Raw genomic sequence first — 17,842 nt, forward strand, 5'->3', positions numbered from 1 at the left:
TTAGCAAGGCACAGCCCCGTAGCTGAGGAAGTATAAAGAGGTGTTTGGCATGGAAAGTATTAGGTATAAATGTAAACTATGAAGTGGAGAAGGGAATAAGCACTAGAAAATGGCATCTTGATATTCAGAAAAGGACCCTACATTCAAATAAACTGTCCTTTTGCTGGCGATGTGTCACCCTCACATGCCTACCTGAGGTTCAGAAACTCTGCAAGTGGCAGGGTTACAGCTCACTCCTGCCTCCCGGCCTAGAAGGCCAGCTCCTGCTCTGTTTGTGTGTTTGCTTATGGTGATTGTTTGTGATCAGGTAATACTTTTCAGGAATACTTTCTTCCCTATTCTTTCTACACTTGCTGTCATTCTCAGATATTGACCTTAGATTTTATATTATGCTGGATTTGACTATGGCTGTGTGTAAATGTAGATTCTCCAGTCATATTATAAATTCCTTGAAGACAGAGACTGTGATCTAAATTTCCTTTCTCCTTTATTGCCTCAACATCTGGATAGACATAGGCAACTTAAATTCCTACTGTTTGAATTGAAAGAAAGATTTGGGCAAGCTACATAATTTCTGGAGCCTAGTATAAATTAAAAATGTAAAGTAAAAATGTTTTTAAAAGTTTAAGAAAGGAGTGGGATTAAAGATGGCAGTGTGAGAGGAGAGACAGAGGCTTCCTCCTTAAACTGGATACAATTAGAAAATTTAATTGGCGCAGCTAATCCTGAGAGAGCAACAGGAAAGAGGACGGCATCAGACTACACACACCGGGAGAAAAGAGCAGACCTCAGCGAACCAGGTAACGTACCAGAGCTGTGGCTCCCGGGACCCGAGCCCCTTCCCCCACCCCAGCTCACGGGAGGGAGGAAGAGAAACGGAGCAGGGAGGGAGTGGAAGGCCTGGGACTGCTGAATACCTGGCTCTGGAGATCTGCACTGGGAGCACAAACCTACATTGCATGGTGCTTTCATGAGACTCACATGACTACCAGGTTGGAAAGTTAATACAGGCAGAGTTCCTGGGGAGACTGGGATTCCAGCTGCTTGTGGAAAGCAGGGATCCATATACAGCTGCTCTGGGACAAAAACTTATACCTGTGTGCCCGGCCCCCTGGCTCAGGCAGTGTTGACAGGCACAGCAGCTGGGAGGCAGGGAACAGCTCTTTCCTACCCCCAGGCACCAGTACCGCTCCCCTGCGACCCCCGACATTGCTTCAGGGGCTGAGCAGCTCCAGAATAGAACTTCTGGACACTAGAGGGCGCAATATACAAACATTAAACACCAAAGGAACCTTCTCCAGAGTAAAATTATTAATACAACTCCCAAGAAAGATTTAAATGATATGGACCTCATGACTCTTCCTGAAAGGGAGTTCAAAACAAAAATCATCAACATTCTAATGGAGGTACGGAAAGACATCCAAGAACTCAGGAATGAATTCAGGTCAGAGATCCAATCTTTGAAGAGCACGATGGAGGGTATTAAAAGCAGGTTGGATACGGTGGAAGAGACAATAAATGAAATAGAAACTAGAGAAGAGGAACACAAAGAAGCTGAGGCACAGAGAGAAAAAAGGATCTCTAAGAATGAAAGAATATTGGGAGAACTGTGTGACCAATCCAAGCGGAACAATATTCGCATTATAGGGATACCAGAAGAAGAGAGAGAGAAAGGGATGGAAAGTGTCTTTGAGGAGGTAGTTGCTGAAAACTTCCCCAATCTGGGGAAGGAGATAGTCTCTCAGGCCATGGAGGTGCACAGATCTCCCAACACAAGGGACCCAAGGAAGACAACACCAAGACACATAGTAATTAAAATGGGAAAGATCAAGGATAAGGACAGACTGCTAAAAGCAGCCAGAGAGAGAAATAAGATCACATATAAAGGAAAGCCCATCAGCCTAACATCAGACTTCTCAGAAAAAACCTTACAGGCCAGAAGGGAGTGGCATGATGTATTTAATGCCATGAAGCAGAAGGGCCTGGAACCAAGATTACTTTATCCGGCAAGATTATCATTTAAACTTGAAGGAGGGATTAAACAATTTCCAGATAAGCAAAAGCTGAGAGAATTTAGCTCCCACAAACCATCTCTACAGTCTATTTTGGAGGGACTGCTATAGATGGAAGGGTTCCTAAGGCAGAATAGCTGTCACCAGAGGTAATAAAACCACAGTAAAGAAAGTAGAACAGCTAATTATGAAGCAAATGCAAAATTAAATTAACTATCCTCAAAGTCAATCAAGGGATAGACAAAAAGTGCAGAATTTGATACCTAATATATAAAGAATGAAGGAGGAAGGAAAAGGAGGAGAAATAGAAAAGAACCTTTAGATTGTGTTTGTAATAGCATACTAAGTGAGTTAAGTTAGACTCTTAGATAGTAAGGAAAGTAACCTGGAACCTTTGGTAACCACGAAATTAAAGCCTGAAATGGCAGTAAGTACACACCTATCAATAATTACCCTAAATGTAAATGGACTGAATGCACCAATCAAAAAACATAGAGTCACTGAATGTATAAAAAAACAAGACCCATCTATATGCTGCTTACAAGAGACTCACCTTAAACCCAAAGACATGCACAGACTAAAAGTCAAGGGATGGGAAAAGATATTTCAGGCAAACAATAGGGAGAAAAAAAGCAGGTGTTGCAGTACTAGTATCAGACAAAATAGACTTCAAAACAAAGAAAGTAACAAGAGATAAAGAAGGGCATTACATAATGATAAAGGGCTCAGTCCAACAAGAGGATATAACCATTATAAATATATATGCACCCAACACAGGAGCACCAGCATATGTGAAACAAATACCAACAGAAATACAGGAGGAAATAGAATGCAATGCATTCATTTTAGGAGACTTCAACACACCACTCACTCCAAAGGATAGTCCCACCAGACAGAAAATAAGTAAGGACACAAAGGCACTGAACAACACACTAGAATAGATGGACCTAACAGACTTCTACAGAACTCTACACCCAAAAGCAGCAGGATACACATTCTTCTCAAGTGCACATGGAACATTCTCCAGAATAGACCACACACTAGGCCACAAAAAGAGCCTCAGTAAATTCAAAAAGATTGAAATTCTACCAACCAACTTTTCAGACCACAAAGGTATAAAACTAGAAATAAATTGTACAAATAAAGCAAAAAGGCTCACAAATATATGGAGGCTTACCAAACACTCCTAAATAGTCAATGGATCAATGACCAAATTAAAATGGAGATCCAGCAATATATGCAAATAAATGACAACAACAACACTAAGCCCCAACTTCTATGGGATGCAGTGAAAGCAGTCTTAAGAGGAAAGTATATAGCAATCCAGGCATATTTAAAGAAGGAAGAACAAACTGAAATGAATAGTCTAACATCACAATTATCAAAATTGGAAAAAGAAGAACAAATGTGGCCTAAAGTCAGCAGAAGGAGGGACATAATAAAGATCAGAGAAGAAATAAATAAAAGTGAGAATAATAAAACAATAGATAAAATCAATGAAACCAAGAGCTGGTTCTTTGAGAAAATAAACAAAATAGATAAGCCTCTAGCCAGACTTATTAAGAGAAAAAGAGAATCAACACACATCAACAGAATCAGAAACGAGAAAGGAAACATCACAATGGACCCAACAGACATACAAAGAATTACTAGAGACTACTATGAAAACCTATATGCTAAGAAGCTGGAAAACCTAGAAGAAATGGACAACTTCCTAGAAAAATATAACCTACCAAGATGGACCAAGGAAGAAACACAAAATCTAAACAAACCAATTACAAGTAAAGAAATGGAAGCGGTAATCAAAAAACTACCCAAGAACAAAACCCCTGGGATTTACCGCGGAATTTACCTCAGAATTTTATTAGACATACAGAAAAGATATGATTCCCATTCTCCTTAAAGTTTCCAAAAAATAGAAAAGGAGGGAATATGCCCAAACTCATTCTATGAAGCCAACATCACCCTAATACCAAAACCAGGCAAAGACCCCACCAAAAAAGAAAATTACAGACCAATATCCCTGATGAACATAGATGCAAAAATACTCAACAAAATATTAGCAAACCGAATTCAAAAATACATCAAGAGGATCATACACCCTGACCAAGTGGGATTCATCCCAGGGATTCAAGGATGGTACAACATCTGAAAACCTATCAACATCATCCACCACATAAACAAAAAGAAGGACAAAAACCACATGATCATCTCCATAGATGCTGAAAAAGCATTTGACAAAATTCAACATCCATTCATGATAAAAACTCTCAACAAAATGGGTATAGAGGGCAGGTACCTCAACATAATAAAGGCCATATATGATAAACCCACAGCCAACATCATACTTAACAGAGAGAAGCTGAAAGCTTTTCCTCTGAGATTGGGAACAAGACAGGGATGCCCACTCTCTCCACTGTTATTCAACATATTACTGGAGGTCCTAGCCACGTCAATTAGACAAAACAAAGAAATACAAGGAATCCAAGTTGGTAAAGAAGAAGTCAAACTGTCACTATTTGCAGATGACATGATATTGTTCATAAAAAACCCTAAAGACTCCACTCCAAAACTACTAGAACTGATATCGGAATACAGCAAAATTGCAGGATACAAAATCAGCACACAGAAATCTGTGGCTTTCCTATACACTAACAATGAACCAATAGAAAGAGAAATCAGGAAAACAATTGCATTCACAATTGCATCAAAAAGAATAAAATACTTAGGAATAAACCTTACCAAGGAAGTGAAAGACCTATATCCTGAAAACTATAAGACACTCTTAAGAGAAATTAAAGAGGTCACTAACAAATGGAAACTCATCCCATGCTCTTGGCTAGGAAGAATTAATATAGTCAAAATGGCCACCCTGCCCAAAGCAATATACAGATTTGATGCAATCCTTATCAAATTACCAACAACATTCTTCAACAAACTGGAACAAATAGTTCAAAATTCATATGGAAACACCAAAGACCCCGAATAGCCAAAGCAATCCTGAGAAGGAAGAATAAAGTCGGGGGGATCTCACTCCCCAACTTCAAGCTCTACTACAAAGCCACAGTAATCAAGACTGTTTGGTACTGGCACAAGAACAGAGCCACAGACCAGTGGAACAGAATAGAGACCCCAGATATTAACCCAAACATTTATGGTCAATTAATATATGATAAAGGAGCCATGGACATACAATGGGGAAATGACAGTCTCTTCAACAGTTGGTGCTGGCAAAACTGGACAGCTACATGTAAGAGAATGAAACTGGATCACTGTCTAACCCCATACACAAAAGTAAATTCGAAATGGATCAAAGACTTGAATGTAATGTAAGTCATGAAACCATAAAACTCTTAGAAAAAAACATAGGCAAAAATCTCTTGGACATAAACATGAGCAACTTCTTCATGAACATATCTCCCAGGCAAGGGAAACAAAAGCAAAAATGAACAAGTGGGACTATATCAAGCTGAAAAGCTTCTGTTCAGCAAAGGACACCATCAATAGAACAAAAAGGTACCCTACAATATGGGAGAATATATTCATAAATGACAGATCCGATAAACGGTTGGCATCCAAAATATATAAAGAGCTCACACACCTCAACAAACAAAAAGCAAATAATCCAATTAAAAAATGGGCAGAGGAGCTCAACAGACAGTTCTCCAAAGAAGAAATGCAGATGGCCAACAGACACATGAAAAGATGCTCCACATCACTTGTCATCAGAGAAATGCAAATTAAAACCACAATGAGATATCACCTCACACCAGTAAGGATTGCTACCATCCAAAAGACAAACAACAACAAATTTTGGTGAAGTTGTGGAGAAAGGGGAACCCTCCTACACTGTTGGTGGGAATGCAAATTAATTCAACCATTGTGGAAAGCAGTATGGAGGTTCCTCAAAAAGCTCAAAATAGACTTACCATTTGACCCAGGAATTCCACTCCTAGGAATTTACCCTAAGAATGCAGCACTCCACTTTGAAAAAGACAGGTGCACCCCTGTTTATTGCATCACTATTTACAATAGCCAAGAAATGGAAGCAACCTGAATGTCCATCAGTAGATGAATGGATAAAGAAAATGTGGTACATATACACAATGGAATGTTACTCAGCCATAAGAAAAAAACAGATCCTATCATTTGCAACAACATGGATGGAGCTGGAGGGTATTATGCTCAGTGAAATAAGCAAGGCAGAGAAAGACAAGCATCAAATGATTTCACTCATCTGTGGAACAAGATCATCAGTGTAAGAACAAAGGAAAACTGAAGGAACAAAACAGCAGCAGAATCACAGAACCCAAGAATGGGCTAATAGTTACCAAAGGGAAAGGGACTGGGCAGGAGGGTTGGGAAGGGAGGGATAAGGGCGGGGAAAAAGAAAGAGGACCTTACGATTAGCATGTATAATGTGTTGGGGGGGCATAGGGTGGGATGTGCAACACAGAGAAGACAAGTAGTGAGTCTGCAGCATCTTACTATGCTGATGGACAGTGACTGTAATGGGGTTTGTTGGGGGGGACTTGGAGAAGGGGGAGTCTAGTAACCATAATGTTCTTCATGTAATTGTAGATTAATGATAATAAAATTAATAAAAAAAAGTTTAAGAAAATGTGCTGTTCAAGATACTAAAATGTAATTTTTTTCCTTTTCTCTGGGGTCCACCACTCAACCTGTCAAAATGTTTTTTATTTGCTCTGTAATGTTACAAGTAAAGAAAAATCAATATTAAAACTATAAGCATGACTTTTTCCTGTTCATCTTTGGATTTTGCAATGCCAGCTTTCAATGCAAATGTAAATGCATTTAACTTGTATGGAGAATTACCCAAATGACACAATTCCTATTCATAGCAAACACATGCACACCAGAAGAGCAAAAAACTGCACAGAACTAACTCAACTGTTTTCAATTCCTTTGTAATACACACACATTCTGCTAACACTGAGCAAGCATCAGCCCCAGCGTCTCAGAGCCTCTGAGCCTCATTCACAAGGCCTCTCTGGAAGCACAGCTACTTCACCTGCCAAGAGCCACACCTCAGGGCATGTGGTAACTGGAGGCTGGGGCTGTCCGCAGGGCTGGTGGCCTCCAGGCATGCATGTTTCACATAATTCCTAGAAGGCAAAAAAGAAGGAGAAACTTGAGCCATGCAACTCTTTGCTAAATAAATTAATAAACAAATGAGTGAAACATTTGCATAATGAAACATTTGCATAAAAACTATGAAAGCTGTTGGAGCTGATGGAGGTGTTTAAAAATTTTAAGAATGGTTTCATAGAAAAGAACACAAGTGAAAAAGCTCTGGGAAAATTGAAACTGTACAAACAGAGAACATAACCTAATATGATGCCTGTCTCAATAGTGAATATGTAGTCAAAAGACTATAAACATTTATTGTTGATTTTAAAACATGGTGCTAGAACTATTTTGGGAGGCTTAGTAAGGCAGGTATAGGAGAGTGAAACCATCATCTACCACAATCCAAAGTTACTAGACTGTGTTTAATATTGATGAATCAGCAAATGGAAGAAAAACTATGTTATTTAGAAACATGAATGTAATTACCAAACTGAAATGCTGAAGGAGTTAAAATAAATTGTGCCTGGATGGGTTTGGAAAGTGGAGATGGCTAAAGAAGAACTATAAATGGACTTATATTTGAATTGCTTAAAAATAATCTATGTATTACTTTGGTAACATTTTAATAATCACTAAAAGTTGAAAATAATGAAATAGAATAATAAAGATCTATGAAGTGATATTGACAATTTTCCAAAATGTGTTACTAAATGAAAAAGGAAGTATGGCTCCATTATGATTTTATATATATATAATGTTTCCAAAAGGAAAGATATACACTGAGCTGTAAGTGAATAGGGGTCACTGGGACTTTCACTTCTGGTGTTATTTGTCCTACAATGTCTGAAACTTTTTTTGCAACGAATTTTTATACACTAGTTCTAGACAAAGAAAAATAATAAAATGTTTTAAAATATTTTAAAGAATAGAAAAATATTGGATATGACCACATGCGGACCTCTAGGATTGGCTCAGGTATTTACCACTATATTTTAGTGTCCATTGCTTTGGGTGGATTTATCCATTCCCAGCATCACAAGTGTTTTGCAAAATGAACCACCAATGTCCTGAACAGTTAGGAGAGAAGCAACATTTGTTAATACTCGACCAACACGATCTTCAGTTCCGGCTGGATGATGGGCTGGCACAGTGGGAGTTCCAAGATGCATCAGAAATGATTTCCATCAGTATCAAATGGGACATGGTATCATGGAAGAAACTCCATTTTCTTCTTAAAAGAACACACATTTAATACAGGATGGCAACACACTTAGAAAAAGACACCTTCTCCAGGCTACCTTGCAGCTAAATAAGGGAATATTGATTCAAGAGAGCTAATTTAGCCTGGAGATTTTTTTTTCTCCTTTGTTTCTCCTCTGTTAATATGGAACACAGATATGATGCCTGGTGCTTCAGAAGTCATTTTGGACCATAAGGGAATCTTGTGGCCAAAAGCTACAGGGTAAAGAAGTCAGAGGAAAAAGAGAGGACCCTGGGTCCCTGATGACATCGTGAACCTGCTTTGATGAGTAACTCAGACTTTCTTTTTGCTTGAGAGAGAAATTCACTTCCATCTGTTTATGCCATTGTTATACAGTAGAAGATTTCTGCTATGCACAGCCAAGTCTTGGCCTGAGTGACACTGTGCCTGTGCTAGGTGACTCTCTCATGGTAAGTATCAGTGACAGCCACTCCTCTGAAGGTAAAAAGGCATATATAACCACCCCTACCAAAATGGTTTGTAGTTTTCCTTTGAAAAAAAAGCACTTGTCTGAAGTAGACATTTGAAGTGGGATGGGCATGAAATCATACTGTACTCTAGCTTTCACCCTGCATAATAAGGAATAAGTAATAGAATAAATTCCTCCTTTATTGACACCGTGATAGATTATTTTTGGAAAGAGTTTAGTCCCACTCGTTCCTCCTTTCTGGCACATTTTCTGTCCTGCTCACCGCACCATTCTGCAGCTCCTCACACCACAGCAAGGCAGGGGGTGTGCAGGAAGTGCACACAGGAAGTGCACGCAACCTAGGCAAGGCCAGATTAGGAAAGTAGGTCTCCTGCAAATGCCGGTCATGATGTTCCCCACAAGCCAATGTCTGCTTTCTGCGTCGCCTTCAGAAGGTACCATACTCAGGTCATCGCAGCTAACAGGACCCATTTCTGACAGCCCTGGGGCCCACACAGCGCTGACTCAATGCTCAGGTGAGTTACATGTGTAGGGGCCACCCACGCTGCAGAGAGACACAGTCCTGCTTTTCCTGAAGTAAGCTTATAATCTCCATGGAAACGGTTACTCAGCATGAGCCCTAATGTAATATCTGACGTCCAGGGTCACACTCCCAGGCTCAGATGACCATGGTAGAAATGAAGTCCACTCACACACTCATTCATCTGGCACCTTCTCCTGTCTGGCTGTAGGGCCTGATGCCCCCCCACCCACCTCTCTTTTCCATGGATTCAGGGACACAGCCAGCACAGGCCCACCTCCTACGCTAGGCTGGGACCACTGCCGGGCCACATGGTACTAGCATGGCTGCAGAGCCTCAGCAGATGCCACTCTGCTGACAGCAGATATCTCCCCACTGGGCACAACCCTCAGGGTGAGGAGTCACCACAGTGGTCTGAGGCAGAGCTGGGGGCTTAGGGGTGAACAGGGTGTCACTTCCTGAGAGACACAGGGGTCTGAAAAGGAAACAGGGAGACGGGGTGGCCCCTCTTTAGGTCTGACCTCCACCCCTCCTCTCTACTCACCACCACCACCACCATGAATTCCCTTTGGCTGAACAGTGACCCCCCACTGCAAGGACACTGCTAGGGGCCGGGGGGCTGACAGGGCATAGCAAGAACAGCTGATTCCCAGTGACAGTCATCTCGAGCCTGCCTTGGGGGAGAGCAGTGTATCATCCCAGTGAACCTGTCAGTGCGGGGAGTCTGGCCCATAATAAGGAGAAGGCTTTTAAGGCAGGAAGATGTGCCAAACTGAATAATGGCCCCCAAAGAGGTCCAGGTCCTAATTCCCAGAGCCAGGAAATATCACCTTATACTGTGAAAGGGACTTTGCAGATGTGGTTAAGTTAAGGCCAGTGAGATGGGAAGGTTACCCTGTGTTAGCAGGGAGGCCCTAAAGGCCACAAAACACATCCTCTAACAAACAGCAAGGCTGAGGGAGGTTTGGCAGTGCAGAGAAGGAGCGCAATGCGGAAGCCAGCAGGCCCAGCTGCCGCTGAGGGTAGGGAAGGGACCACGAGCCCAGGATGCAGCTCTAGATGCTAGAAAAGGCAGGGCAGTGATCGTCTTCTGGACTCTCCAGAGCGAGCTAGTCCCTGCTGGCACCCTGACTTTGGCCTAGAGAAATTGATTTCAGATTTCTGATCTCTAGAACTAAGAGAGAATAAAAGTGTGCTGTTCTTAAGTAACCAGGCTGGTGGTGCGACTGCACGAAACTAACCCAGACAGGCTGAGCCAGGAGCTCGTTCCAGCCCCTGTAAACCACTGCCACGGACCCGCCTCCTCACTTCTGTCCCCCGCCTGCCTGCCACCCCTCCTCCCACAAGGCTGGCTCGGCCTGCTCCAGGGAAGGGCATCACACGACAGCTGTGAGGTACTGCTGGAGGCCGCCTGCCAGCTCGCTGCCGAATCAGCGTGGGCTTGCGGTGGTCACAGCTGAACCACACGGGCCTGACCAGCAGGGCTGGTGCTCCGAGACAGACACACCCAGGCAAACAGCTGCTGGGGAACAGCCCTACCACGCCTAGATGGAGAACAGGACGGGGGCTGACTCCGTGCCCCAGAGATGGGCTTGTGTCAGAGTCACAGTGTCCTCAGGAGGCAGGGTTTGGCCTCTCTTTTTACAGAAAAGGAAATTGAACCCTGGAGAAATTGAATAGTGTGGCCAAGACCACACTATTTAAGCTGAATGAGTGGTAAAATCAATATTAAAACATATGCTTATCTGATCCTCAAACCCATACATTAGCTACCAGCTTAATGTTTTCCTCTGGGACAAGGAATTCTGGCCACACAAACCCAGTGCATCAACATTACAGAGATGGGCAGGAGTGATGTTCAGAAGGGCAAGAGGAATTAAGCAGCGTCCTTCTTCAGACGGACAGAGGACAAAACAGCTGCATTCAGACTCGGGCAAACGCTCTCGGAGAACGTGCATCTGAGCAGCATACCAGAGCCCCCTGTGAAGAGCATTTTCCCGGAAGCAGCAAAGGGACCAGCACCACTGGGAGGGGATATAAACATGAGGGAATATTTAATACGAATACTTTGTCTAAGTGTAGTTTTTAAAAGTTAGTAACATGTTTACTAAAAAGTTAGTAACATGTTTAAAAGTATCAAAGGTGTTCAACTCAACCATGACGAGATCAGGAAGATGACAAAAATGGGTTTGAGGGCCTTTGGGAAACACAGATTAATATTGTCCGTCAGAAAAGGCATTTAAAATAAGAATCTTAGACGAGAATTGCTGATTACAGACAGAACTGGCTAGTGTTTGGTAGAACATTCAAAGCTCGCCTTCTGCAAAGGAGGACTGAATGCTCTTATCTACTCAACCGAGTAGAAATCCCCAAGTGCACATGCAACTTCTTATCAAACAAGAGAACAGCAAAGTCAAACACAGGGTCATTCCCTAGATTCCTCAGTAACAGTCACCTCTCCTTGTGGGGTGGGCTGATGCCCAGGATCACGCTGAGAGTCCATGCTGCCCACCTGTTTGCTGTATCGACAAATTTTAACAATTTCCCTTAATGCTTTGACATACTGACTTTTTCTTCTTCACAGAAGACTACTTTCTTGGGGTGTTCCTGTTCTCTGCTGGGGTAAATGTAACCTGTTTACAGAATGATTTGTTCTGTCAAATAGCATTTCTTGCCTTTAGTTGAAATGTGACAAACCCCATCATTTTTCTAGGCACCCTCATAAGATAATAAAAAGTCTGTTCTAATATTAAAACTCTAAACTCCCATCTAATTTAAAACCTTTTGCTTCTCCACACTGTTTTCTGCCTTGGGATTTAAATCCTACAGCATGTGGGGGGCTGTGTCTATATTCCTCCCTACTCACTGAGCTCTGTTTGGGGGTCTCTGGGGACAAGGCACAGAGAGCCCTGTTACTTGCCTGGCACAGTGGTAACCTGCCCGGGGTCCCACTCTGTGTGCTGGAAACTTCCAAAGCTGACTCTCTCTCTTCTGGAATGACGTGCCCTCATCTCTTACTAGACCACATCACCCAACATGACAGCCACCAGTCACGGCGGCCATTGAAATTCATATGCAACAAAATTGAGAACTCAGCACCTCCATTGCAGCAACCACATTTCCCATGCTCACGTGGGGTAACTGCTGTCAGTTGGTGCCATCTTATTATTTTAAAGACACATGTGACTCTGCGCCGAGGCCTGCCGTGGTCCTCACTGCACCTCACCCCACAACTATCCTATCTTGTTTACAAGAAGCTTTGTCTTCGGGTGTTTGGTATTGCTCATGATCATGCAGAGACATTTGATGTGCTGACCTTGATTTCTGCCGTCCTCAGCTGGACTGTAGAAACTTGTAAGGGGATGGGGAACAAAACAAAAGAATTCTTGCAACAAACAATTGCTGTGGGTCTGCTCTGGGTACCTCTGCGTTTGGTACCATGTGCACAGAAAAGGCAATTGCAGAGATTACAGTCAACCAATTCTGACTCACCGGCCAACCGGCTCCCCTGCTGGGATGCTCTGAGGAGTAGAAACTCGGTATATTTCCCACCCAAGTGGCCCATCACTCCTTCTTCCCTGTGGCCATCTTTCCTCTGCCTTCTCTGAATTTACAACAAATGATTGGTCTGGGAGAGGGTGAGAAGAAACTGACATTTCTTCAGTTTTTCAAGGCAAGGTTGCAGCACATGGAAGATAGTTTTATCTCCTTCCCACACCAGCTGTTGAGTGACCATACGGGGCAAACAGCTCAATGGGCCGCCAGGCAGCAACCTGTGCCAGGCATTGGCCAGAGCCCCTGGGTGATGTTATGCAGAAGAACATTCTCAGGCTTCTCCCACATCAGTATTTGCCAGCTATAGCTGCTCTCGGCCCATTAAGACTTGCCAAGAAATAGTTGCAAAACATGAGGCATGTTGATCTTATTCCTCGGTAGAGAAAAATCGATTTGGTGCTTGTTGGAGAAACCTCGTCCTGTATGAAATCAGGTAGGTAAGCATTTCAGTTCGTGTCCTTTTTGTCTTTTTATTTTTCTTCATTGAAGAAACGTGCAGGGAGGCATCTGTGCATGCCTTTAGCTGAATTCCTTTTTCATGGCTTGACTCCAAGTTTGGAGGGACAGAGTTAGGGAACTTGGCTTTAGATAAAGAAAAAAAAGTAATGCTCCCTCAAGAGCCCTGTCATCCTCCTAAAACATCAATCTCCATTCCTAAAGGCAGGCTGCACGCGTGTGTGGCACACAGGTCTACACCTGATCACAGTCATTAAACGATTCAGTCCCCATTATCATCAGAGATCAAAAATGCCTATAAATCTCCCAGAAATGTATGCAGACCTTGCAGAAGTGTAAAAAAATGGAATGTTTAAAAATTTTTATATATACTACTTAATCTTTAGCTGATAAAATGATGATGAGTGACAGAATTCAGAATTATAATGACCTCCATCAGAAACCTGAGAGACAAGGATTGATCCAGGCAGCTCTCCCTGGAGAAGTGGCCCAGCAGGAGGTAAGACCATGATTCAGGTGTTGGACCCCTCAGCACCATCCAATAACGCAAATGTCAGCTTTTGTGACATAACGCAAATGTTTGTGACATAACGCAGCACCATCCAATAACGCAAATGTGAGACATGTTCAGAGGCATTTTACTCACATCTCTAACTGAGGGACTAATGTTACTAAGTATTTAAACGTCAGCCTTCCTTCTTTTTGTCTCTTCTCGCAATGGATGTGAAATCCTCTATGTCTCATCCATCCTTCCGCATTTATTGCTTATTAGGTGCTAAGCCCACTATGTTAGAAATAAAGCTTTCAAAGCCCAACACTGGAAGGGCTGGCACGATTTCAGAGACAAACACATAAACCTATCAGCCCAGGGCCTGAGAACTGAGACAAGGCATGAGGGAGCTATGGGCTCCAGTCTGGGGCCACCTCCAAACTAAGAGAGGTTGCCAACTCAAATTACAGGGTACGGCCCAATTGGTATTCCCAGGTTTCATTCACAGACACACAAAATACACATAGGATACAAATTCTCATTTATACAACATTATCCCACTTGCAGACTGTATAATTTTTGATAGGTTCCCAGTAATTATTTGAATTCATTACACTGTGACTTTGGTTCTTCAGCCATTTCTTCAGCAAAGGTCACACCGCCTGCGATTTGTCCACCTTGCCTCCCAGCACTGCCCCCTTCCCCTGCCAAGGGGCTGCTCTCTTCAGTCACAGAGATCTTTGTAAGTTTCATAGGTAACAATTTAGGAACTTAACTGTGGGGTCACTGGAAGCCCAAAGGAACCCTTTCTAAGCCTCAAGTGCCAGGATTCCTAGTGAATTACATCCTTGTTAGCCCTATCCTCTAATTTTTCTGTATTTAGTGCATATTGATGCAGATCTGAGGTCCCAAATATCCTTTCTTCATTTTCAGAGGATCTTCTACTTGGACCTGGGCCCCCAAAAGGACTTAAGCCACTGACTCAGAATACATCTGGTTGCAAGCAACAGAAATTCATCTAATAGTGACGTAAAACATAAGGAAAATTATTGCGTATTAACAGGAAGTCCCAAAGTGGCTGGCCCCAGGTTTAGTTCACTGGCTCCATCCATCATGACATCAAAGACCTGGTTTAATCTTCCCACCTTGTCAACCTCAGGGAGTGGGGGGCTCTTCCTTGCCTTGGTCGCAGAATCACCGCAGGAGCTCTAAGCAAGGGGCCTTCACACAACAGCATCCAAAGTTTGAGCACCTTCCTTGTTCATCACATGGAGAAAATCGTTGCCCAGAGCCCCTTGCTGCCCAGCACACTTCCGCTCTCCCTCCTCTGGCCAGGAGCGAGTCACACCCCAGCTCCGAAGTGAGCAGGGGCACACAGGGATCAGCATTACTGACTCAGATAAACTAAGCCTGATCCCTGGGGTCAGGCACACTGCAACCCCTCTTCCTGAAAATCAGGGTTCTATTAGCAAGCTAGAAGGGGCAATGGCAGTGGGGTGGCAGCCAGTAGTATTTAGCACAGTGGCCTTCTCAAGACGTTATCTAAATAAGGACATAAATCCGATATTGGACCTAGGGGCCTCATTTCCACCATTAGCCACAACATCTCTGGGAAAGAGTAGGACAATTATTTATGCCCTGCCAACTCCAACACCCTCCTAGAACATTCTCTACCCCTCCATTTGCCTTATCTCTCAAAGTGTAATTTTTAAAAAAGAAATCCTTTTTAATATTTTAAAAAATGGTGAGAATAAGGCAATACCTTCTGGAACTTATCCAATAAAATTACAGGAAGAAAGCTGGCAAAACTGGTATAATTCTAACTTAACCATTATTTTAATGGAAGATCCATTTACCTGGTCATCCTAATTTGGATACAAAAGACTGCCTGGCACGAACAGTGTCTTGTACCGATTCTAAATCAATGCATTAACACATTAATAAAGGGAGCAAAGTTTCTCTTGTCCCAGGCACCCTCAGTACTGTCTCTGGCACCCAGTGAGAGTACCTGGGTAGAGGGGGTCATTCTAGATCCTTCTCAATCATTGGGAAGCAACAGTCAGCTGTTTTGTGCCTACGGTGGTCAGGGAAGCTTCCAAGAGGAGGTGAGAGTCCATTGATCTTGCAGGATGAGCAGGATTTCACTGTAGGTGAGAAGGAAGGGCATTCCAGGCTGGGGCACCAATGCATGCAGAGCATGGTGGACTCCATGCCAGGGGCAGCATAGAGCAACTGGCACACATGAGCTTCAGGGCAGCAAAGGGTCACAGAGGGGGCCAGAAAAGTGAGTGGAGGTCAGATTCTGATGGGCCTTGGGAAGCCCAGACCCAACTTTAAATTACAAAGAATAGAAGCCAGGCAAGATGGAGAAAGGAGGAGACATAGCCAGGCCTGGGTGGTATCCTTGTTCCTGAATATGACCAGCCTTCTGCAGGAAGAAGGTGAGATGGATTATGGGTTACATCTCATGCCACAGGTAACCTTCCAAGGTTCTGAAGAGTTTATAGCAGTCTGCCATATTGTATCCTGGTAGAGAAGACTCCACTTACTTTATCATGCTAATTGTTTACAGGCTTAAGCTAGTCTAAAACTCCTGCATCTAGAAAATCATTGGCTTTCCAGGTTTAATTTAAAAAACAAAACAAAACAAAAAACATTAACAGAAAAGCTACTGAAACAACATTGCCAGCCAAGTTCAGATAAAATCATACATAAAATCATTAAAATCTAATCCTTTATACGTAACATATCCCTTCTGAATATTGTGTTAAAGGAGAATCAGTGAGACGCTTTGGTTCCACTATTAGGCTAAGCACATAAAAGCTATTCCTTAAAAGAACAGTTGTAGAAATGCAAGTGTCTCCTGATTAGCAGCAGAGTCACTACCTGTTCAGTCCTGGGAATCTGACACATATTTTAGATTTCAGGACTCTGTGAAGCTGTACTTTAAACATCTTTTCACTTAAAAAATGAAAAAGAACCAGATTTCTTTAGATCGGGTTTAGGTCAGATTGTTTAGGTCAGAGATGGTAGAGAGCTTTTGGTGCTCAGCAAGATCAGCCAATGGACGGGGTGGGAAAGCCTTCCAGAACAGGCCAGGGTCAGAGGGAAGTGGTTGGGATGGACTGGAGTTGCTGCCACAGGTAAGGAGAACTAAGTGGGCTCATGGTCACCACATATCCACCGTCCCTGGCCAGAACTCACTGGGTGGCTTAACCATCCACCACCCGACAAGTAAACATAGCTCCCAGGTTCTAGACTCCATCCTATCTATGAGAAGAGAAAACCCCAGCTCTCCAAATTTGCTAGCTCTACTAATCTAATGGACATCTCTTTAAATCTGATACCCATTTCAAATCAGTAGGAAAAATAGGTCTGTTAAATAGTGAAACCATAAATTATCATTAATTATGCATTTACTGTATTTAGTCATGACGCTGAGCTCTTTACATGTTATCCCATCGGATCCTTACCAAAATCCTGTTAAGGAGTGGCACTTTCCCCAGTTTGCAGATGATAAAATGTACTGCAGAGCAGTTAATTAAGTTGATAGTCACATAGTTAAAAAGTGTTAAAGTCAGGTTTTTGAACCCAGGTCCCTCCATCTGCAAAGCCTGGCTCTTAATCACTCCAATATACTTCTTGAAAGATGGGGTGAGAATAGGTGTTTAACTAGTCGGGGAAAATACATTTAAAAGAAAGTTAGATGTCTTCTCTCATAGCACATACCTAAAGTATGTACCCCTTTGACATGGAATCTTCTAGAATGTAAGAAAGGACCTTTGCTTTGATCCCATGGCATCCCGGTCCCCAGAAGAGAAACTGATGCAGAGTCGGTACATTCTGCCAAGAGCAAGACACTCTCAGATCAACTGTTTCCCTGGTGGAATTTGTTTCCTTTAGCTGAAAACATATTTAAGAACCACACAACATTTGGCCACTTTTATCCTTCATCAGCTTTTGATGCAATTGCCATAAACTGTATAGACCAACTTTCATAGAGGATTTTCTGGTTTAAAAACGAAAC

General features: G+C 42.6%; 1 protein-coding gene across 2 annotated transcripts in view; it reads right to left on the reverse strand.

Annotated features, from left to right (window-relative positions):
• PXDC1 (PX domain containing 1) overlaps positions 1-17,842 on the reverse strand; it is a 112,545-nt gene that overhangs the window by 13,285 nt on the left and 81,418 nt on the right. The window contains exons 9-10 of one of the 2 annotated variants that reach the window (XR_012126309.1): positions 8,087-8,170; positions 7,061-7,138 (exon numbers count right to left, since the gene is read on the reverse strand). The gene's annotated coding sequence lies outside the window, so the exon portion shown is untranslated. The remainder of the gene's footprint in view (positions 1-7,060; positions 7,139-8,086; positions 8,171-17,842) is intronic. The other variant, XR_012126308.1, reaches the window with a different exon arrangement.

This window comes from Manis javanica, chromosome 16 (genome assembly GCF_040802235.1).
Source record: "Manis javanica isolate MJ-LG chromosome 16, MJ_LKY, whole genome shotgun sequence".
NCBI lineage: Eukaryota > Metazoa > Chordata > Mammalia > Pholidota > Manidae > Manis > Manis javanica.